Source organism: Miscanthus floridulus, chromosome 13 (genome assembly GCF_019320115.1).
Source record: "Miscanthus floridulus cultivar M001 chromosome 13, ASM1932011v1, whole genome shotgun sequence".
NCBI lineage: Eukaryota > Viridiplantae > Streptophyta > Magnoliopsida > Poales > Poaceae > Miscanthus > Miscanthus floridulus.
In genome coordinates, this window is record NC_089592.1 from 54,035,073 (window position 1) to 54,060,584 (window position 25,512).

The 25,512-nt window shown below is 43.8% G+C and overlaps 1 pseudogene; it reads left to right on the forward strand.

Annotated features, from left to right (window-relative positions):
• Nucleotides 1-6,135: 6,135 nt before the first annotated feature.
• Nucleotides 6,136-25,367, forward strand: LOC136499835 (uncharacterized; annotated as a pseudogene).
• Nucleotides 25,368-25,512: the final 145 nt, after the last annotated feature.

Genomic DNA, 25,512 nt, shown 5'->3' on the forward strand with positions numbered 1-25,512 from the left:
GATATGTTGAGAGCTTGTGCACTTCAGTATGGTGATAGTTGGGATAAGAGTCTGCCATACGCAGAGTTCTCATACAACAACAGTTATCAGAAGAGTCTCAAGATGGCACCTTTTGAGGCGTTGTATGGACGTAAATGTAGAACGCCTTTGTTCTGGAATCAGACTGGAGAAACTCAAGTGTTTGGACCCGATGTCCTTAGAGACGCGGAAGAACAAGTGAGAATGATTAGAGACAATTTGAGAGTAGCTCAGTCCCGACAGAAGAGTTACGCTGATATTCGCAGAAGAGAGCTGACTTTCGAGATTGGTGATTATGTGTACTTGAAGGTGTCACCAATGAGAAGTGTGAGAAGATTCAATATGAAGGGAAAGTTAGCACCAAGGTATATAGGACCTTTTAAGATCCTAGAGAGACGTGGAGAAGTAGCTTATCAGTTGGAACTGCCTGAGAGTTTGTCTAGGTGTGCACGACGTGTTCCATGTTTCCCAATTGAAAAAGTGTTTGAGGGTACCAGAAGAGCAGATTCCTTTGGAAGAACTTGCTATCAAGGAAGATCTTACTTATGAAGAGTATCCGATAAAGATCTTGGAAACTGCCGAAAGAAGTTACAAGAAGCCGAACTAGTAAAGATGTGCAAGGTGCAGTGGAATCGATATACAGAGGATGAGGCTACTTGGGAAAGAGAAGAGGATCTGAGAAAGACTTATCCCCAACTGTTTGAGTAAGCAATCACCCGAATCTCGAGGACGAGATTCATCTTAAGGGGGGTAGAATTGTAACATCCTAAAATTTGCATTCTTTTAAAATTAGTAAATATGATTTATTTAAGCAAATGTGTGTGCATCAAAAGATAGGGAAATAATAAATTTTGTGGAATTAAATTTAAAAATAAGGTTAGAAACTTTTTGATGCATACATGCTGCTGCATATCATTTTGTGAATGCTTGGAATTTGTTAAAGATTCAAAAATGAATTGAAATTTGAATTTTAAAAAGGGATTGGAAAATTGTAGGAAAAAGAAAAAAAAGAAGAATCACTTTTATTCCCCTTCCTTCTTGAATTTCGGCCCCGCTGGCCCTCTCTCTTTTCCCCGCGGCCCCACGCACAGTAGCCCAGCGCAGCCCCAGCCCAGCTCGCCTCCCCGCCTCGCTAGGCCCAGCACCGTGGCCCAGCCAGCCGATACGGCCTGGCCACAACAGCGCCCCACGCTCCTCCCCTGCCGTGACGCCCGGGCCCCACTTGTCGGCACCGTCTTCATCCCCGCGCGGCTCAGAAACCGCCGCGCCCGGCTGCGTAGCAACCGCGCCCACGACTGACATCGTGGAACGCCCCCCCCCTCGCGGCCCCGGCCGCTACAAATAGCAGCCGAGCCTTCCCCCGGCACCCTGCTGCTCCCCGCTCTCTCCTTCGCGCTCGCCAAGCACCTGAGGAAGCCCCTGCAACCGCCGCTCCGAGGTCACCGGAATCCGCCGCCCGCCTTCGCACGGACCGCCGCCGCCGAGCTTCCCCGTCATCCTTCTTCCCCGTGGTGAGAATCCCCTGGACTCCCTCTATCTCCCGGTACCCCTACTTTTGTTTTTCTTGGCTTCTCGCGCCCTGGCCGTGAGCTCCGCGAGCCTTGGCCACCGGCCATGGCGGCCACCGCGCTACCCGCTGTTCCCGGCCGCCGTATCGGCATGGCCGAGACCCCCTTCTTCCCCCGCATCCCCGGATGCGCTCGGTTTTTCATTTGGTGAACCCTAGCCCCTAACCAGCGCGCGTCCGAGACCTCCACGCCGCCGGCAATGGCGCCTCACCGCCGGCGTCACTGTTCCGGCCGGAATCCTTCTCTCTCCCTCCCCAGGTCTAATTCCGAGCCCTACATCCTTGATCAGATGGCCGAGATCGTCCGATACCCTTTCGCGTGGTTGATTTGCAAAAGAGACCCTGGACTTTTCTAAGTCCTAACCCGCAGTCCAAGGCGTAGTTTCCCGAATGCGCAATCTCGTTTGGAAAACGTAAACTTCACGGCTTAAGTCAAAAATACGTTTTCAGTATTTACAGAAATGCCATTTGAACTGTTTTGCTCATAAAATTGTCGTTTTAGCTCCGAATTGATCCATTCAAATCGCGTTAGCTTCGTAATTTCATAAGCTACATGTTGGAACTACTGTTAGTCAAGTTTGGAACTTTTTAATTTCATGATTAGATTTAATTAAATATATGGCTATAGGAAAACCCGTTTAAATCATAACTTTCGCATTTTAGCTCCGTTTTTCGTGAACTTCGCGTTGACGTGATCGTAGCGAGACGTAGATTATGTTTACAAACATTTTATCTTGTTTTCAATACTGTTGGTGTACTGTTCTAATGATAGGAATGTTTGCTTTGCATGAATGCTTTTGGAATGTTGTATGTTGCCTGTGTTGGTCGCGTTCAGACGGTGAGGAAAACGTTGGAGACCAAGAACTCTTCGACGACCAGCAGGACCAGCACGAGTTTGTGAACCAAGGCAAGTATAGCATGGGCCTTCCTTGATGTCCTATTTCACTTTAATCAATTACTCATTTGCATGTGTCTAATTTTGATACCCGTAAGGACAATCCTAGTGATTGTTTATCCTGTGCCTTGTCTCCTATGGGTTAAATGCATATGGGTAGATTGCTAGTGCTCTAACTGAACTTGATATACATGATGATGAATGATTACTATGGAACAAAGTGAGTTAACATGATTTATAACAACTGTTCCATAGGGCGAAAGTGCAAATGACCTTTGTTCATGTTGCTCCCAGCCCTCCATAAGGACTTATCTGTCGGCAAAAGCTGGGACTGACAGTGCAACCGGGAGAGTCATATGGCTCTGACTTTAGCTCAGTAATAGGATCTTTTCTAGCTAGTTAGAGGTTACCTTTTTGGCGCAAATGGGGCTTGCCACGTTGGGTATAGGGCTGCCTCTGTTCCTATGAGTATAGCCGCGATGGATATGTGCCATAGGAAAGGGGGGTTCCTACATCTGCCTGCCAAGGAAACCTAGCGGCCCTAACTTGTTAGGGAAACCTATGAAATGGCTTCATAGTGTACCCTGCCCGCTCACCTTGGTAGTGACATGGGAGTAATTAACCCGGGCATATGGGGATCACGACTCGCGGTGAATGTGCACCACCTCTGCAGAGGGTAACAAACTGTTATAACAGCCGTGCTCACGGTTACGAGCGGCCCGGAAAACTCACAGAATAACTGGATACTTGATGATGTTCATTAAGATGTTCTATGATGGATATATGATACACTTTACACTGATATATGTTCATATGGGATTAAATGGGAGCTTAAGCATAACTTGATAATACCTGAGAATAAAAGCTTGACTTACTAAAAATGCTAACTGCAGTAAACCAGAGTCAATCCTTTTGAGCTTCATAACCCCATGTTAGCTTGTTAAGTACGGGATGTACTTACACTTGTTTATTTTCTTTATTTGGATAAAAATCCTCGGATGGGTAACAGATGTACAATGGGTATGAGGATTTCCCGAGAGGATTTTTAGGCTTGTGGTCAACCAGTTGACCTTCCCTGTGATGGTGTTCCACGAGAGTGTTATCCTTTACTATTCCACTGTGTTGTGTAAGACTACTTAATGTTATTATTTGTGATGTAAGAGACACCTGTGATGATACTTTAATGATTTGTCGACTTGTGTGTGTGACTGATTCCTGGGCACACATGAGTATTGTGCATTCAATTTTATCCTTAAAATTGGGTGTGACAAGCATTGATGCCTAATGTAATGGCTCTGGTCTTTGGCCAATCCTAGGTCCGCCCCTGCGCGGCTATGACTGCTTTGTCATGTGCGATCTTTCAGTTGTAACTGAGAAGAAAGAAGCTGCACACAAGAGTCTTTCAGGTGAAATGGGCTACTAGAAGGTGTAGACAAGCTCAAGCGGAACGAGATCGTCCAACTTCACCTCGATCAACTGCGTCGTGCAGTCAGCACATCCGTGCTGTCAGCTCCGGATCGAACGAATGCAGACTGCCCCATTCGCTGGTCTGAAACTTGGCTGAAACTGGCTGAAAACACTGTTCCGGCTGAATTGTTGTGAGAGAAAAACACTGTTCCGGCTAAAAAAAATAAGCCGAACAAGCCATTTTTAAGACAAGCGAACGGGGCCTTATACTCCCCATGCGGCCAGACATATTTTAGTTGCTTATTATATGACCACCAAATTAAATATTTTGTTTGCTGTAGGGATGGGTTTTCTCCTAGTTTCTCACCTCAAGTTGGCATGGAATTCAGTAGTACAGAGGAGGCTCGGATGTTTTGGGTCAGCTATAGTGGTCAAAAAGGTTTTGAGGTTCGAAAAAGGTAAACAAAAGAAAATCAGATGGAAAGGTTAGGTTGTGCAGATTTGTTTGTGCGAATGATGGTCACAGATTGAAAGATAAAAGGGATCATTTAATAAAGTGTCCGAGAGCTGAAATAAGAACTGATTGTCAAGTTCGTATGGGTCTCGTACTAGACCGGGAGAAGGGAAATTGTAAAGTCACTGAGCTTATTTTGGAACACAATCACACCCTTCAGTTGCCACAAACCTCACATTTATTGGTGTCTCAAAAGGAAAATTTCAAAGCTACAAGGTTTTGAAATTGAGACGGCTGATGATGCATGAATTAGGTCCAAAGCTGCACATGAGTTGGCTTCCATCCAAGTTGGTGGCTCACTTAATCTCAGTTACACTCTTCGAGACCACGAGAACTATTTAAGGGCCAAGCGCCAACGCGAGATGGCATATGGCCAAACTAGAAGCATGCTCATGTGTTTTCAAGAAAAAATTGTCGAGAACCCATTATTCCAATATGCATTGCAAATGAACCGAGAAGAACAAATAGCTAACATTTTTTTGTTACAGGCCTATTTGGGCCGTCGGCCCTTTGTCGTATGGCCTGCTAGATAGCCTGTGAGATGGGGAACGTCGGATAGCCCTTAGATGGAGCGGACGGTGGCAGAACGCAGTCAGGCTGGTCGACGTTAGACGATCTCGTTCCGCTCAAGCAGCCCTAGAGCAGCAGCAACAATAACATCAACCATCGTTCGACCTTGACGTACGAGCACTGGCCTCGATTGCGACACCTCCTACCTCACACATCGTGGAGAACCTTTTGTCATCAGAAACATGAGAAATGCAACAGATGTTGAACGTCCACATCTATAAAACACTGAAGCTTGGCATCTAGTGTCGTGGGACGAATACTGCCGCTGTATAGTTTACGTTTGGGAAAGGAAACCCGACCCCAACAGGGTAAGTTGTATCAACCGGCCTGCTGTATATCTACAGCATAAATAAGTTAGTTTGTTTTTGGCTTTTATTGCATTTATTTATAAGAGAGAATATAGCTTCCAACCTTAGGTACGATACGAGCCTACGAGGTTATCTTTCACTTTGCTAGTACTGAAACGCTGTTACGTCTGCACCAGCGTACCTACAAGGACCCCGGTCAGCAACCGTGGCCTTTTCCCTCTCTCTCGCTACGCCAGGTGCCCAGGTCATCTTCGGGCCCTTCGCCGGCGACGAGCACCACCAGGTCCCCTTCCTACTGTGCGAAACCGAGCACCCAAACCCTACCTTACCATTTGCATTCGGATCTGATCCAGTTACACGTGTATATGCCTGTATTGTGCCTACTAACTTCGTTTGTTTTGCAAAAATTATCGGATGTAAATGTGTACGCTCATGTACTTTACTGGGTCCGCCCCTGAGCTGTAGCATAGTCTTTGAAATTGCCACATAACTTCAGTTTAATTTCAGCTAATTTGAAGAATGTAACACTGATTATTCCATTAAAAAAACGTAACACTGATGGTGGTTCCAAAAGTTCAAAACATTTCTCACCATAATGCACCCAAATTTTTCATTCTTTATCTTTATTCTGATCAGTTATTTGTGGTTTTGGTGCTGCTGCCTTGTGTTAGCCTAGTCCAACCCATGATCCGGTTATTGCCTATTCTGTCCTGGTCTTCAATACGCTGTGTTAAAAATGTTCTCTGTTTTCATGTGATGTTGAATTGCAAATTACCCAAATAAGGTGTGGATGTTGTCCGTTTACCCCTCAGCCATCTATTTGCTCTGCAGGAAGTAACTCGAGTAGTACTGACAAATGAATTTCCTGTACCGAACTTTGCAGCCTGCGGCACCTGAGTTGCCAAGAATTTCAGAGCAAGATGATCACGGTGATTCCTTACAAAAGCCAACTATGACACTGGGGGGTCTCATCGCAGATGATCCACACCAGCCCTCCTACGCCTGCATGCAGTGAAGATGGAGATGCTAATAATGGTCCGGGAATATCAGCAGAGATCCTTCATCTCTAGATTCGAAAAGTCCGGTCCCGCCGTGGACACATACTGATGTCGCGGAGGATGAAGGGTGGATCACAATTCCATACAGTTGAGTGCCTTTGACTTGTCTCATTTTTGTTATATATCATAAACACTTCATGTTTTGTATTCATCAGACGGAACTTATCTTTCATGAACCAAGTGATCACTCCTTATCCTCATCCTTGATCTGCATTGCATAAGTAAGGTTATACAGCCTTTTTTTTCTTTACTATCAACTTATTGACCATAACTTAGTTTTAGATTGAAAGTGTCAGCCAACCATTTATTATCCGCTGAACACTTGATGTTAGTAAAAGCATTTATTATCTCTGCTAGTTAGTAACATCTACAATTTGCTTACAGAGGCACTTCCTGGAAGTTGGAATGATATTTCAGAAATGGTACAGTTGCAGGCTCTGGACCGTTCCTTCCTTTTTCCTGGTAAATGTGTTTTCGTTGTGACTTTAGTTAAACACTCTGGTTCTATTGCATCTTGTTACGTATTTTCTGGAATTGACTTGGTTCAGTTATCAGGCGAGCAGGTTCATATACTAGCGTGCCTGTCAGCTTCTAAGCAAGATACGCAGGTTATATCCCCCTTTAGAATTGCTGCAGTGATGTCTAAGAATGGAAATTCTTTGCAAAACTCTACAAGTAAATCTAGCCCTGTCAGTGCAAATGGTCATGATAGTGGAGAAGATGGAGAAAGTGGCTATGAGGATGTTGAACTCAATGGTGAAGGCTGTCCTTCAGAACATGATATTTTGGAGACTCAATCTCTCCTTCAGATGGAAGATCATAAGCAGCAAATAGAACATATGTTGCAAAGATTCAGAGAATCCAATTTTTTTGTCCGAATTGCAGAGTCAGACGAACCTCTCTGGTCGAAGAAAAGAGTAACTGCAACTACGACGGCAGAGGACATAACCAGGGAAATAGTAAGACCTCAAGGAGTAATGTTTACAATACCATTTCGGATAAAGGGATTTTTGATGGTATCACATCTGGGGGAGTCGCTCGAGACAGGCCCCGTTTAGATCCAAATTTTTTGGATTTTTTGCTACGGTAGTATTTTCGTTTGTATTTGGTAATTAGTGTTTAATTATGGACTAATTAGGTTCAAAAGTTTCGTCTCGTGATTTTTTACCCAACTGTGCAATTAGTTTTTTTTTCGTCTACATTTAGTACTCCATGCATATGCCGTAAGATTCGATGTGACGAGTACTGCGTAAAATTTTTTAGAATCTAAACAAGCCCATACTGTGAAGTGTTATTCTCTGCAGAATGGAGACAGTGGTATGTCTTGAAGGGTCCCTTTTAATTGCTGTGTGACATCATGTACCGAATTTTTTATATTTTAGACCTTTTTTTTTTAAAATTTCTCATAAATAGATCTCTAACAGAAAAAATTTAGAAAATAGACTTTTAGCTTAGCGCCATTGATACTAACGCCGAGCTAACACGTCTCGGTGCCGCTGGCACCGACGCTGAGCTCGGCGCCGTTCTTACTGGCGCAAGCCTCTGATCAAAGAGGACAAGCCGTGGGCCCGCTCGCTACCATGTGCCGTCCTACTTCAGTAGCTGTGCACCTTACGACGTGTGATTGGACGGTGCTGTCTCTGGCGATGTGTTGATATGGATTCTCCATCACGAGGGCCCGTGCCGAGTCGTGCGCCTTCATGGGACGGGAGCGCGAGGTACCAGGCCTGAATGAAATCTGCTACAGTACGCGTGATTGTGACCGTCCATACCCTGCACAGTACCCGTGCAGAATGATTTTCCCTGTTTCTCCATTCTTCTTTCTCCTAGTATTACGCAGTGGTGATTCGAGTGTTATGTTTCCCTGTAATATCAAGTGAACTGAGGGACCAGTCTGTTCGCTGGTTGGTTTCAGCTAGCCCAAACCAATCAGTTAATAGTATTTTTTTTACAATAAATCAGCATCAGCCAGCTTAAACTAGCCCAGAAAACTAACCAGGCAAATAGACCTCTGTTCCTGTCAGTGCCTGTAATATCTTGTGAGCGTGCTGAGCTGCTCAGTTCTGGATTTCTCTTTTCCGCTGTCGGATTCCTCCGCCTGTGATAGTTTGTCACATTTGTGGATTCCGCTCAAAGCTCCGGTTGCCCGTCTGCTCCATGGCTTTAGTACTTTATAACTTTCTGCTCAGAGCCTGCAACTAATACAGAACAGTAATCACCATGCTTCATCCGACAATATACTATTGGTTAGGACAGTGGTAATGACGGCATGGCTTCTATGCTTGCATGCATGCATATCTCTGACTGCTAGTAGTAAGAGCTACTAGGTGCCTCTCTTTAGTCTCCACTGTTCATACTTTGACTGCAACCTTGGAACCGCAGTTTTTCCAAGTTCCTCAGGCGCTCAGACAGTCATCAGGCTCCTCTTGACTTCCCTTCATCCGTTCCCATTTAACCCAACGGAACTGGGCAGAGAAATGCGGGGTCGCGTGAGCCTCTACTATTTCACCCTACACTCCCATGAATAGGAATAATATCGTCATTTTTATTAAATTTAGCGAATCTTGTAATGGATATTTGATTCTCTAAATTATTTTAAATGAAAAAATTTAAGCCGCAAAGTTTCGAGAACTATAGCTTTGTTTCAGGGTCCATATTCATTTTAGATTGTTTGAAAAAAAAATCAAAATATGAAACACTAAATAACTTCAAATGACAAATTTGTCATCCGTCTAGATTTTTAAAAATGATTTTTTTTTTCATGTTGCACCTGTCATCCGTCGGCAGGACCATGGGACGTGACGAGCATGGCCGCTGCTGTACACTGCCTGCTGTGCTGTAGCAAGAGGCCATGCTGCGCACTGTAGCGAAGAGGCCATGATATGCACTGTAGGCGGGTACGCAACTAAAAGTAACACCACCTATCACATGGGCTGTGATGGACAGCGCAGAACAAACAGCTACAAGTAGCACAGTCAAGCAGGCTGCTTAACTTGCGTGTGCGCATGTCCAGTCTCTTCTCTCTTCTGTTCGCTTCCTTTCCCCAAACCAACATCAGATACAGGGCGCCTTTAGTTCCGAATTTTTTGGTTTTGTTCTACTGTAGCACTTTCGTTTGTATTTGACCAAAAAAATATTTTAATTATGGACTATTTAGGCTTAAAAGATTCGTCTCGTCAATTACAGGCAAACTATGTAATTAGTTATTCTTTTTATCTACATTTAATACTCTATATATGTGCCGCAAGATTTGATGTGACGAAAAATTTTGAAAATTTTTTGTTTTTGGTAGGATCTAAACAGGACCACAGTATGCATATGTCTCATCTATCAGCTGCTCACTTTCAGCCTGTTCGCTTGTTGGTTCCAGCCAGCCCAAACCAGTCAGCCAACAGTGTTTTCCTCTCACAATAAATCAGCACCAGCCAGCCCAAACCAGCTCAGAAACCAACCAGCGAACAGACCGTTTATCTGCCCCTGCACCGTGTCTGCCGCCGCTGCATGATGCACCAGGCCATAGCCACAGCCCTTTTTCCCTGTGCGTCTTGTGACCTCGCGTACGAATGTACACTCGGGCCTTTCGTTCATCATCATGGACCACTAGGTCTGGGTAATGCATGCAAACGGCTGCTGCTAAATAGTAAAAAGTTAGGCTTTTGCATGGAGCTCGGCGCCAGAGTCGCCGGCGCCGAGATGCATGCCGCCATGTTCGCATCGAGTTCAGGAGTGGCGCCGAGCTAGGATTCATTTTCTGAATTCTTTCCGCTAAGGGATCTATTTGTGAAAAACTTTCAAAAAAAAAGACTAACAAATAAAAAATTCACCATCATGTACTACAACTTCTTAGCAGTGCATGACCACTGGGTGTTGATGGGCATTGCATAAACAACTGCAAGCTTTGTGCTTCAACCTAAGCTTATCCAGGCATCAGGCACCTACCTGAAAATCGACTCAGATCTGCTACTAACTCAAATTCAACGCATTGTTAATTACCAAGTTCATTTAGATTTTGACTATTGTCCTTTTTGTTTCTTTAGGCAACATTTCCTCTAAATGGCTTTCCTAACTGCGGCGAAGTATATATATATATATATATATCTTTTCACTTAATAAGGGCATCTATGTAAAGAACTTGGCACCCAGTGCTATTGTAGATTGGAAATAGCTACTGATGTGTCCTGAAAACTTTTAAATATCACATTGCCTTCTATAATTAATTAAAGTAAATTTCAGAAAGCTACATTACACTTCTTGTAACCAATTTTGCAATACAGTTCTATTTGCATGCATATAAAAAAACTGCACTTAGAAATTAGAATTTATTTCACAGCTGTGTACTTCTTTTTTTCATTTCATATTGCAGAACTCGCATCTATTGCCATTCCATATCGTGAAACTGCATTTTCATTTGGGCTTGAAACTTGAAATGTGTAATCTGCGACATGAAACAAGTAATGTGTACTTAATGCAATGCAGTATCATAATAGAAGTTTGGTTTTGCAATGTTTATTATTAAAAAGGTTAGTTTATCAATATAGAATGTCAAAATAAGTGTACGTTTGTGAAATTAATTCTTGTAGTTTTGTGATTTTTTTTGCAGCCTTAATGTAATTTTCTGAAATCTACTCAATTAATTAATTAATTTTCATAAAATCCATGTGAATCCTTCTATGTAACTACAGAATACATTAATATATTAGCCGCAGAGAAAAGAATGACTTTTTTTTGTAAAAAGGTAATTGTTATAAGAAGTTTGTGGTGTTACTATTTCATTAACTATTCAGCCATGTAGTTTGTTGCAATTCTCTGTGGTTTAAATGCATGCTGATTCAGCAATCATTTTCTCTGGTGGAAGGATGCAGATGGTTTTGCATGTGAATGTTGGGGTTAAAAAACTGGAAGATCCTGTGCTTGAAGTTCTTCAGTTTGAGAAAAGTACACCAATTAATTATATGCTTGATAATCTTGTGGATGGACTTTCTGACAGTAATGATGATCCATGTCGGGAGCTGCTTAGTTGGGTGCTCCCTTTAGATCGTACATTACCGCCTCGTTCTTTAGCACCCCCTACTCTCAATACAAGTGTATCACACAACTCTTATTCTGCTCCTGGGTCTCAAATATTTAACTTTAGAAGCTACTCTATGCCTTCACCCTCTTCTGTTCAGACACTGAATAATGTAAAACCACCACCAATATCTGAAAGTCAAGAATTTATGCATGAAAAACCTGCAAAAACCCCTGCTATTATTAATGATGGGCAGCTTTCATTTAGAGGAGTTCCTTTGGAACCTGAACGGTATTCTGTACGTTGTGGTCTACAAGGTGTGTATCTACTGGGAAAAAGATGGCGGAGAAAAGTTGAAATCATTCAACCGATCGAGGTTCATTCTTTTGCTGCAAAATGTACTTAGGAAAATCTTCTCTGTGTCTCAGTAAAGGTTTGTCAGATATATCAAAGCATCCATTCATTTTTCATTTCCTAAACTAATGTTCCAAAGATAATGTTTATACCATGAATTCCTGTTGCAGAACATTTCTCCTATTCATGTGAAAGATATAGTTGTGTTCATTGATGCAATTACTATCGTATTTGAGGAGCCATCCAAAGGAGGTGCCCCTTTGTCATTACCAATTGCTAGTATTGAGGTTGGGCATGATCACAACTTACCAAATCTAGCACTCAGGTATATACTACTTTTCTCATTGATTCTGCTCATGATCTACCTGCTATTGCAGCTTTATGTAAACTTGAATCATGACATAATTTCAGCCATAAGAAATTTATTACCCTTTGAAAATGTCAAACTTAGCAGCTTCAGATGCAAAATAAGTAAACAAAATATTGCAACATGTTTTGGACACATTTTACCACAAATTTTTTGTTTCCGTATCCAAGATTCACTTTAGTGTTGTGTGCTTGTATTAAAGGATGTGACAATTGTTTTAAATTTCTACATTATTTGTTATTTTTCTAGGAGGGGCGAGGAGCACTCTTTTATTCGATCTCAAGCCAGCAATCATGTCCTCAAGGGAACGGAAGACCAACAGTCATGCACCTCTGGCTTTGTCACTCCCAACAATGACTGAATCTACTTTAAATAATCATATACCAAGGGTTGGTCAATTATTTGACAAAACAAATAGATTCTGTGAAACAGGAATGGAGTGGAAAGTTCTGATTCAGCCCTTTTATCTTTGTAGAATCGAAACTTTTTTTCAAGCAAGCAACAAGCTGGCGACCCTCTGCAGCTAGCGATCTTATGATGTCTGTATCATCTGAACTGTCTTTATGAAATCCAAGTCTGGGTGCTCGAGTTCCTCAACTCCCTGTGCAGGTTATTGCAGTATCTCTTCAATTATGTTACAGAAATTCTCCATTTATCACCTTGACTATGATATTTCATTTCCTTCCAGGTATTAACACTCGAAGCTACTAATATGACATAAAAAAACCTTACGTTAACTGTCATTACTCCTGAAGCATCTGGTTCTTCTTCAGTTGTATCCTAAAACCCAGATCCAGACACCCCAAATGGTTCTTTTGATGGTGTTAATCAGTCAGAAAAAAGATCTGGATTGGGAAAACATGGAATCGGCTTTCAAGGATTGAATTCTGTCCTAGCTCGATCTCCAAAAGAAGGTGACAATGGAGGAAACAGAATGAGTAATGCTTCAGGCTGTACTCATCTGTGGTTGCAGAGTGCAGTGCCCCTAGGGTATTGACCCTTCCCTGTTTTCGTTTACTTAAGAGAGTCAACTCGAGATTGAGCTACTTATATTCCAAAACACCGTCGAATAACATTTAGCTGTGGTGAATGTGGCTAACAGGTGTGTTCCTGCACGTTCAAGCACCACTGCCAAACTTGAGCTGCTTCCATTAACAGATGGAATCATTACAGTTGATACACTTCAAATAACTGCAAGTGAGAAAGGTAATATTTCATTATTTTTTTCTAAAAAATGCAAAAGGACTTGGCAGCTAAACGCAGAATGTTGCCAATACAATAAGTGGTACACACTACCGGACTCCTTGAGTTTGCCGAGTACCCGAAACACTCGGCAAACTACGTAAAACACTCAGGCAAATTGGTCGCCGAGTGCCACACTCGGCGAATAGCACTCGCCATAAATAGTACCGGTAAAGCCAACTTTGCCGAGTGCCATTTATCGGGCACTCGGCAAACATTTTGCCTGTGTGCAGTTTAGCTCTCGGCGAAAGTAAACGGTCGTAACGCCGGACCCGCCGTTAACAGTTACTTCGCCGAGTGTCAAACGGCAAGGCACTCGGCAATTATTTTTTTAAAAATATTTTTTGGTTTTTAGAATTCCTTTTCGCCGAGTGCTGCGCTCGGCAAATGATAAACATATGCCGAGTGTGGCACTGTAAGACACTCGGCAAACATTTTTCAAACAGTATTTGGTTTTTTTAAAAATCCTTTTCGCCGAGTGTTGCACTCGGCAAATGATAAACATATGCCGAGTGTGGCACTGTAAGACACTCGGTAAACATTTTTCAAACAGTATTTGGTTTTTTTTAAAAATAGCTTTTCGCCGAGTTTCTTGGTGATAACACTCGGCAAATTGTGTTTGCTTTGCCGAATGTCTTGGTCATAACACTCGGCAAAGCCTCAGAAATCTGATTTTTTTTTTGTTTTTGCATTACATTTCACAGCATATATATATATATATATATATATATATATATATATATATATATATATATATATATATCACACACAGATATGTTTCACAGCACAGATATCACATATATATATCATCTCCACACACCACATATCACATATGTCACAATAATCCACAATGGTACACAAATGTCATACCACAATACCAACATAAGGTTCGAGTTTAAAGTATCCACCACAAGTGCATTACAAGCATAAGTACAACACAAGGAATAAGTTCAACACATGAAAAGAAGCAAATCACCAATGAGACCACGGCGACTGCTGCGGTTGGTCTTGAGGTACATCGTTTGATGCCGCCGATTGACCCTACACAAAGAATAGATAAGATTAATTCTCTGGAGAAGCTAATCGATTGGTTAAACTTCCATTGATCTGTCAGAAGAAACTTTTAGTCTCCTTAGAGACGTCTGTCATGCATATCAGCACGATCTTGTCATGGACTCATGATTAGATCTGTCATAGTGAATGAACTTCAATAGTAACTTTTTTCCGTTGCTAATTTCACGATTTTATACTGAAAATAGTAATTAATTACGTTTATAATAGTGAAGATAACATTGAGTAGCTTGTATTAATTAAGAGGTTGAAAGTTGTAGAATGACAGGGCTACTTTTGGGTGACAAAAATGATATGAATGGCTTGGCTGGTAAAACGCAATTGCTCCGCTGTACTACGTTTGTAGCCAGTAGGAGGAGTACCTACCTAGTCCTAGCTAGGCTAGCATCTAGTAGGGCGACTACTGACTGCTACGTACTCTACGTTATGAACAAGTGGTCGCTGCAAGAGAGATTCCTGTTTACTGACGATATTAAAAAATGGATTCACAAGGTCCTCAGCACAGGGTGGGAAAAAACAACGGTAGACAGGAACATGCAACATGATCATGATCGGTATAAACTAATCCAGCCATCCAGACCAAGCGTCTACTTGCACTGAAACTACTAAGTGGCCTTAGATCTGAAAGGAGAAGCGAACAAACAACTGCACCAAGAATATGGTTTTCTTGCTCCCGTTCCATGTCCATAGCAGTGACAAGTCTAGTTTCCCATGCGCTGCTGATGATTGGCTGCGTGCCCAAGGCAGATCCGATCATTGCAACTGTGCGACCCACTTGCGTGTTTGCTCCAGATAAAAAACGGAAGGAGAGACAAACTGATCTGGTTTCCATCTTCCAATCCTCCTTCGCCGATGCAGGTGACAGCGCTGGAAGCTCACTTTCCCAGCCCAACTGCCCAGTAGAAGTTACAGAACCAACAGATGGGTGACGAACATGCCTGACACAGGTGCAAATGAATAAGAATAACAGCGCTAGCTCCAGCCTCGCTCTACTTGCCATACGTAGCGCACTGCACCACGACGTGCGTGCCGTGCACTCCCGTGAATTCCGGCCGTTGCGTTGCGGGCAGCTAGCCCTCAGCGGCACATGGACGGGGCTCGATCTGTGCCTGTGCTCACTGTTCACTGTCCATGGTCCACGTTTTCTGCATGAGCTTGTAGTTTAGTCTACACACACTGCCGGATCGATAACGATCCATTGGCTACAGATTACACACATATCTGGATGGACGCACTTCTAGGCAGGTGTGAACAATCTGTAACTCTGTGAGGCACTTCTAGGCAGACTCCGGCCATACTCCGTGAGGAGATCCATTTAATTCATGGATTTGACCTCTAAATTCAGTTTTTTGGATCTGGATTACGTGGAGGCAAGACGTTTGGCAGGATTCCGATAAAAAAAACGTTTGGCTGGATTTTATGAACTGAAACTGTTTTTAAAATCTAGAGCTGCTGAAGCTCTTCGGCATAGGCCGTAACCCAGACCTACTCCAGATCCCCCAGTGGTTCCATCAGTACACGCAACCAAATTAAGCGAGACGAGGTAGAAGCCTAGAAGGCCAAACGAAGACAAATGTATGCAGGTAGCAGGCGATAAAGCTCCAATCCTTAATTAGTGTGACTTTTCAAGTTTTATCTACAGTTGTACATGTTAAGAGGTAAAGCAGCAAGAGCTGCTGCAGCGAACACGGAACAACACCCAAACCAAGGTAAGCAAAAGGGGCAGAAGTGAACTAGCAGCTCTGCAAACCGCAAATTAACAAGCTGAGTAACCTTTGATGCAAATCACCCCATCATTCCCATTGCTAAAGACTAATCGGCACTGAGGATAGATGTACTCACAGGAGTGTCTTCAGGACGACGAGGAGGAAGGAATAGCGCTTGTGGCAGAGGTTCACCCATCTTCGCGCCAAGATTTTGCATCCACTGAAACATGTGCTCCTGCCTCTGCCGATCAGCGTCAATCTTCGCCTCCAAAGCTATTCTCTGCCTCCTCTCTTCTTCAAGCTCGGCCTACAAATTTTCACCCCACTGTTACAATGGAAGTCAAAGGTATGTAAGAAACAATGAACGACGAATAAAAGAGTAATAACCTGCAAAGTCTGCATGGCGTGCTGTGTACTGGTCGGCCGTGGGCGTATGGGCGGCCTCTGGCCCGTGTCGCTTGCTCGGATCTGGGAGAGAGTGGGGGTAGTGGCCGTGTCGACGACGCTGTCGCCAAGCCAGTACCTGCCATGCTTCTTGCCTCCTCCCACCCTCATGACAAGGTCACCTTCGAAATCCTGGGTGCTCGGATCGTACTCCGGCCCATGGACCGCCTTGGCCGCCGTTGTGTACTCGGTGAGACGGCTTTGGATGGAGGGATTGCTGTACGCCGAGGGGGGGTCCTCCGGGTTGAAGTCGACGGCGGACGTCGCCTTGCCCTTGTGGTCCATAGCCCATGCCTTCACCTGGGAGCAAGGTGCACCACCATGTGACGCCAACTGTGAAACAAACAGTAAGATCATTAGAAACTATGCAGAAGCAAGCGTTGGAATACATAAATGAAGTCACGTACCCATCTCTCCGCGTACTCGGCAAGGGTAAGGTTCCCCTGATGGTGTGGTGCACCTGTCATCATCAAACGCCGCTCCCGACAAGCGGCGTGTGTCTCCGACCACTCCGGGGAGCACCACTTGTCCACCATTTTCCTCCAGCACTCGCCTTTACCGGCCACCCAAATTGGAGGCACCTACACGTCAACATGCATTTGTCATATAAGAACACAGTAAGTGTACTTAATCTCAGGAAGAAACAGTATTTACCAGCATGTATTGCTCTTTGGTCAGCGTCAAGGTTCTTGTGAGGTCTTTGTCGATCTTCACTTCCTCGAAGACAACTTACTGCATGTACGGCTCCACTTCGGGAAGGTTGGTCAACACATAGTGCATGATAGTGCGCCACTCTTCATGTCTCAATGTCTTGGGTTTCCAATCACTTGCACTTCCAAGATGCCCTCGGAAAAGGCTGAGGTTCGATTCATTTTCGCCCGCATTGTAGCGAGGGGGTGGATTATGCACGCTGGGAAGGTTGTCACTATAGTAACTTGTTGTGAAGTTTGACACCTCCTCCAGAATGTATGCCTCTGCAACGGAAGCCTCAATTTTGCCTTTATTCTTACATTTACTTCGAACAACCTTTAGACATCTCTCGATTGGATAGCACCAACGGCCCTGCACGGGCCCCCCCATTCGTGCCTCATACGGGAGGTGCAAGATCAAATGCTGCATCGGAACAAAGAAGCCGGGTGGAAATATCTTCTCCAACTTACAGAGAAGCACCGGCGCCATGCTTTCCAAGTCCTCAACCACTTTTCGAGACAACTCCTTGGCACAAAGCTGGCGAAAGAAATAGCTCAACTCTGCCAACACTAGCCAGACATGCTTAGGGACATAGCCACGAACCATCGCCGGAAGAAGCCGCTCAATCCATATGTGGAAGTCATGGCTCTTCATCCCTTTGACTCGCAGAGTAGATACGTTCACTCCCCTCCTCAGATTCGCTGCATACCCATCAGGGAACATCAACGTTTGCATCCATTCAAGAACTTGCCTCCTTTGGGGCCTGGTCAAGACAAAATCGGCCTTAGGCTTGCTCCATGTCTTGCCGCCTCTAGGAGGCTTCATTTCTTGCTTTGGTCTATCGCATAACGTTGCTAGGTCCACTCTAGCCTTAACGTTGTCCTTTGACTTTTCAGTGTCCATGAGTGTTCCCCAAAGTGCCTCGGCCACATTCTTTTCAGTGTGCATCACATCAATGTTATGTGGAAGAAGGAGGTCATCATAATAGAGGAGTCTCTCCAAGCCCGACTTATGAGTCCACATATGTTGACGACCATATCCCACAAAACCATTGCCTTGTGGGTTGACGACGAGAGCATCTATCTGAGCACGAACCTCGGCACCTGTCATGATCTGCGGTGCGGGGTCTGTCACTACCACACCTTTCGTAAAGTTCTTGATGTCTCGTCTGAATGCATGCTCAACAGGGAGGAACTGTCGATGCTTGTCGAACGAAGAATACTTGCCACCCTTCTTCAACCAAATGAACTCCACAGCTGTCTTGCATAATGGGCATGGGAACCTCCCGTGAACACACCAGGCGTAGAATATCCCATACGCCAAGAAGTCGTGCAGGGAGTAGTGGTACCAGACATGCATTCTGAAGTTCCTCTTCGTAGCTCGGTCATATGTCAACACCCCTTCCTCCCAAGCACGGACCAGCTCATCAATCAGAGGCTCCATGAACACACCCATCTTACTCCCCGGGTGCCCAGGAATTATCAATGACAAGAATATATTCTGTCATCGAAACACGACACCGGGGGGGAGATTGAGGGGGATAACGAAGATTGGCCAGCAAGTGTATGGGGCAGCCATCAGTCCATAAGGATTGAACCCATCTGTTGCTAGCGCAACACGTACATTACGAGCCTCAAGAGCTTTCTCATGATGAATCCCATCAAAGTGGGTCCATGCTTCACCATCGGATGGATGTACCATCTTCTCAGGACTGTATCGAGTGCCATTTTTGTGCCACGTCATCTGTTTTGCGGTTTCCTCGATCATGTATAGCCGTTGGATCCTCGGTAAGAATGGAAGGTACCGTAAGATCTTCACGGGGATCTCAAGCTGCCTCTTCTGACCATCACCAGACTCTACCTCCAGGTACCTAGAGGATTGACACTTTGGACAGTACTTTGCTTTCTTGTGTCCTTTCCTAAATAGGACGCACCCCTTCGGACAAGCATGTATCTGCTCATATGGCATCTTGAGTGCACGAAGGAGTTTCTGTGACTCGTACATGCTCTTTGGCATAATGTGAGCTTCTGGAAGCAAGCTGCCAATAACTGCCAACATAGCATCGTAACAATCTCGACTCATGCTAAACTGAGCCTTTAAGGCCATTACCCGTCCAATGGCATCCAGTTGAGAAACCTTTGTGTGGCCGTGAAGGGGTTTCTGTGCCGAAGACAACATGTCATAATACGCCTTTGCGGTTGCCTCTGGCTCCTCCTCCCCACCTTCTTCACCTACGTGTGCTTCGTGAAAGTCATTTAGCCAGTCACCTACCCCGGCATCAGCATTGAAATCTTCGACGCGTGCTCTCACGACCTCCTCTCTCATCCGATCGGCTTCACCGTGGTAGATCCACCGAGTATAATCTGCCGTGAATCCATTCTTGCAAAGATGAGTAGACATGACATCCTTTGGTTGCCGACGCCTGTTTGCACATCTACTGCACGGACACCAAATGGCTGACGCTCCTGGAACTAGGGCAAATGCTCTATCTATGAAAGCCTCCGTCTTCTCAATCCATTCATCAGTCAAAGCACGCTGACTTGGGCGGCCCGTGTACATCCACTCACGGTCATCCATCCTCTGACATATACCAGCGAGACATTAAGAATCAATTGCATGTACACGATGTTCCTACCATCTAATAGGTCAGGATAGGTCCTAATCCCACCCGAGGATGCGTAGCTGGGGTTAGTCTCCATGGTCTACTCCGATCCGAGACAGAATTTCGGCAGCACCTCCCCGTTGTTCTCCAAATACACGTCCCGGTAGGGAGATTGTGTATTCAGAGAACAACAGGGAGATGCTGCTGAAACTCTGCCTCGGAACGGAGTAGACCACGGAGACTAACCCCATCTACGCATCCTAGGGCTGTCCAAAAAACAGTGGACAATTCGAAAAAGATACGGTTATCGACATGCAAAGAGCTGCATATTTCTAACCGTATCTCTTTCGAACGGGAGACGCCTAACCGGGTTACGTGCTCTACAAACATGCATGATACAGAAAAGAGGGGTGTTTTATGCCTCACCTCGCTGTCCCGCAAACAGGAGAAGCCTCAACCGCTACAAGGTCCACGGAACACCAACAAACAGCCAGAAGCTTCAGTCCTCCCTAAAAGAATAAGTCTGTTCAAATTTAAAATATCTTATATTTAACCGAATTTATAAGAAATAGTATCAACATGTATGAATTTAACCACCGACAGCAAGCTAGACTTTGCCTTTGACCTAAGTCACTGTAAGCCAAAACTCCTATCCAGTCAGCATGTTCATCCAATCATGGACCACCACATCACTTGTCAGCTTCCAATTGAGCCCAGTCAGCAGCCGGACATGGCAATCTTGTAATATATATACCTTCTATCAGTCAAACTAAAAATTGTTTGATCTAGCACTATTCTAGAGTTACCTTCTATCAGCTAGTTAGTGTCATACAAAGTAGACTGCGTCCTCGTTCATCATCATTAGGTTACTGAAATCGTATACAAGACTAATAAATCCTCATGATACGATTGGCTACTTTAGCAGCGATAGATTGTCATTGTTACGGCGCATTATTGACTAGCTTGAAACGGTAGAAAAACATACGTACTCTCTACTATACGTTTCCGTTTTCAAACATGATCGCAGCACCAGCAAATTAAATCTTCAATCTCTTACTTTATAATGCACTTAGCTTAGGCTATATCTATATATATATATCCTGCACAGCCAGCAACGTTTGTACATGGCTCATTATTGATGGGCAGTTCACGTCTCATGGAGGTGCACTTTCTTGGTTTCAACAGAAACATACTACCTGACTAGGTCACATGTACTGTTCAGACCCAAAAAAGAAACACCAGGGGATGATTGCACTACCATATGTAGACCTCTCTCTATATATGCTCCCTTACACGTACTTCTACTTAGTAATGTAGTTTATATATAATATGATGCGGAAATAAATAAATAAATAAAATATTACTGCAGAAGAATTTCAACGGCCTCAATGTATACCAGTGCAGTGGGCCAGGTGGTGGTGTTGAGGCTTGCAGCGACTGGCGGCTCAAATCTGAACCTTTTGTTGTTGCTGCTGGTCGGAAGAAGGGAGGACCTACTGCAGCCTGCACAACAAGGAAATGCGTGAGTAGAGCAATTGGTCAAAGTAGTAGCTAGAATATAATTAATATACTGGCATCCTCACTCACTCCAAAATAAAATACTAGAATAAGACCGGCCACCAGTACTATCTATGTCGAATTTGCATCAGGAGAATTGAACTCTAGAAAGGCAGAGCTGTGTCCATTTGCATATGTACACCCCCATAATTTTTGCAAAACAATCAAAGTTAGCAGGCATAATACATGCATAGTTGCATATACACTTGGAACTAGATGATCAAGATTCAGTCTTCAGTGAAAAGGCAAAATTCAGTTTTCAGTGAAAAGATCTTGGTCCTGGTAACAACAAAGTGGTTAGTTATAGGAATGTCTCTCCCGTATATTCATGACTCTAGCCCTTCTCTTCCTTTGCCCTTATTCAATCCACTAATGCTACTGCTGATGCTGGGCATCACGCACAGCTTGCAAGTGACAGCATGCTTTGGCTTCTACCCTTACCACACAAGAAGAGAAAGTGAGGCTGTAACAGCTAGCAGTAAAGCAGATCTCTCTTTAGCCTGAGTGGTGTCATCTCATGCTTGCCATTGCAACTGCAACTGCACTATAGCCTCAAATGGCTTTATTCTCCTTCACTTCACCAGGATATGATCTAGTTAGCATCTTTTTCTCCACATCTATAACAGGATTGACCTTGCGCATCTATCCTCATTGGATGGCACCAGTAGTGTGTCACCAACAACTAGCTCAAATGGAAAATCCACAGGATTTTATTTTAAGATAAACAACACACACACACACTAAATGGCCAAGAGAACAGCTGCTAGTCCACCAAGTGAGCTTTGTAAAGACAGACATATGACTATATTCATAGGCATGCTACAACTAGGAAGATTGCTAATGAAAAAATCAGCCTACAAATTTTCAAAATATGGGGTGTCAGGCACTAGTTAACAGCTGTGGCTCACACCTTGCGAATCTGTTACGTGTTGGGCTATCGCATAGATGGCCTCCTTGGATCCACTTAAGGTCCCGTCTGCTTCTAAAAAACTTAAAATTAGCACCTGCTCTACTACTAATTTTAGCAACTCTCAGAGATCAAACTTGAGATGCTTGACTCTTCATAAAATTTAAAATAACTTATAATTTAAAACGAATCGAGTATTAATGTATGCTATAGGATGCTAAAGTTAGCAAGATCCAAATAGACCGTAGTACCTAGTACTCCTTTTCATCCTGAAATACGAGATACCTGAGCAATTGTAGGATCAAATAATATTCGCTAAAAAACTAACTCACTCCTCACTAGTTAGTTTGGTTGTCAAGTTGTTTAATTTCCTAATAACACATAGTTTTTAATTAAAACACATTCATACTTGTTATTGATTTCAGCTATCAATTATAGAAGTCATTTTGTTCAAGATGGACCTAAAAGTCATACATGGATGTGGTTTAAAAAAGCAAACAGGCATAGTTAATGTTGAACGATCAAAATACCTTATTTTTTTGAACATTTGATACTTTGTATTTCGACTGGGAGCGAGGGAGTATTTATTTTTGTCTTTATTTACCAATAATCATCCTTCAAAAGTTGGCCAACCATAAGACTCGCACCCATGATCACGCATACACAATGAAAGACATGCTCAAAAGAGGAATATCTAGTCCATTCCTCCCTTCTGGGTTTCAAAACGATATTTACAAATCAACTGTAGATTAAACTTTAAGCAATCAGACTTCAAAAGGCAAATCTGACTCAAAAAAGGATATCAAGGACAGTAGGAACATAATCAGACTAATAATCACAAATCATGACAACCTGCTAACACCAATTCAAGCATTCATCAGCCATCAACTCTAATTTATAAACTATCTCCATCCTCAAATGAACAGCTATTTTTGAAATCACTTTGATGGTGTCTAAGCAGGACAATATGAGAAGCAGTGAGAATACAATGGGGCTTACCGGATAATGGGGGAAGCGGTGGGATCCTGCGGTGGGCTCCTGCGGCGACGGCGAAGTCTCAAGGTTCTCTCCACAACCCTAGGGCGGTTTCGTGGGCGTGCTCGCGCCCGCGCTCGGTTTCGCGGTGGGGACAGGGGCATGGGCCAGCCGGTGGCTGTGGCAGACCGGCCGGGCGGGGGGGAGGTCGACGGCCGGGCGGGCGGGCGGGGTGGGGAGGGAGGGGGCCGCGGAGTGGGGAGGGAGGGGGGCGCGTGGGGGGGAGCTCGACGGCGGCAGGCGTGGGGAGCACGATGGAGTGGGGAGGGAGGAGGGCACATGGGGGGGAGCTCGACGGCGGCGCGAGGGGAGGGAGGTCGACGGCGGCGCGAGTGGGGAGGGAGTGGAGTGGGGAGGAATGGAGAAATGGCCAGAGCCGGCCCGCGGCCTATCTATTTTGCGGCCTGTTTGCCGAGTGTCGGCCCGATACGACACTCGGCAACGTTTTTAAAAAAAATTCCATCAGTTTGCCGAGTGTCGGCCGATGGCGCACTCGGTAAACTACTTAAAAATCCCTGTTCTCCCTTAAAAAATTCCATCAGTTTGCCGAGTGCCATCTATGCAGCACTCGGCAAACTTATTTCTATATTTCATGCTACCCTTTTCTTTCCTCTACTTAATTACTTTCCTCTATTTCATGTTTCACTAATTTCATGAAATGAACTTGCATTACACTTTGTTAGGTGCACTCACAAATGTATATTTCAAGCTTGTACAAAAATTGGACTATTATTTCCTGTGTTTGTATATCACGCATATAAAATTCAATAATTGCGACGAAAGAATTAAAATTACGAAATGGCTTCGAAAAATTGCCAAAAATTCACAAGAAGCGATCTTTGTTCTCTATTATATATACAAAAAAATTTGAAGTGAAACTCCAAATCGACATTCAAATTGTCTCCTCATCTTACCGGATCTTTCTCACATCTCAGAAACTTCTCCGGAGATGATCCGATTTGTAAGCAACGTACGTGTCAACTTTGCCGAAACACTCTCAATTTTTTACCATAGCCTCCACGTATGATATCATGACAACTCGACGAATTTCATGATTTTCAGACTTCGTTTGTTTTTTATAGAATTTTCAGACGTTTCCGCCACGCGTTTCCGCTCATGTTTCGCGAACACAATGTTCGAGATTTCTGGTCTGGCCTTGGATACGGTATCAAAACAAACTCAGTGAAAAGAATATCATTTTTTTATTCACTTTTTTCGGATATTCGAAGCACTTGCAGTTCAAATCCAAAAAATTACCGAAAATTCATTTGACTAAAATAAATTGATGAAATATAGTAAAATAACTCAGAAATGTACATTACTTGAACAGAGAGCAACAGGTATTGTAATACAACAGTACAAAAAGTTTGGGGGGGGGGGCAAAATCAAAAAAAAAATGTTTGCCGAGTGTAAGATTCTGACACTCGGCATATAACAGCATTTGCCGAGTGTCAAAAGGTGATACTCGGTATCGATGTGTGTTTGCCGAGTGTTGTATTTTGGCACTCGGCATATAGGATAACGGAGATCGACGGTGTTACTAGACATGAAGTTGCCGTGTGTCTATTTTTTGCCGAGTGTAGGCACTCGGTATAAACTGTTATGCCGTGAGTTTTATTTTTGCCGAGTGTCGGTTGTGGGACACTCGGCAAACACCATGTTTGCCGAGTGCCCGAAATCAGTGCCCACGGCAAAGGTGAGGACACTCGGCAAATTAGGTGTTTCCGGTAGTGACAGATTGTCGACTTTAAGAAGGGAGTGTCTGTCTGTTTATTTGCTTGCTATCTGTCAGTGCTTGAAGGATTAGTTGTCCTGGTTTGTAGTGACTTACAAAAATTAATTAATGCAGTGGATTTAGACTACCAAAAATACATTCGTTATTTTAGCTGGTTCATGTCATATACCTTGTATCTTTTTATAAGCCTTGAGAACCTTTATAAAAAGAAAAGTCTTGAGAAGTGACTGTTGCCCTGCAGACCTTGCGTACATACCGGAGCACTCCTTGGAGATACATGCCACCTCTGTCATGTTATCAGGAAGGTCATAGGATATTTGAGCATCAAGCAGTGTACTGTTTTGTATACTGGGGGTATGAGACAAACCTGTCTGACGAGTGTGAGACCACCAGGCCAAGCATTCGTTGCTCATTTGTATTGGATTTGGACAGGCGCTCACCTTGGAGCAAAACCACT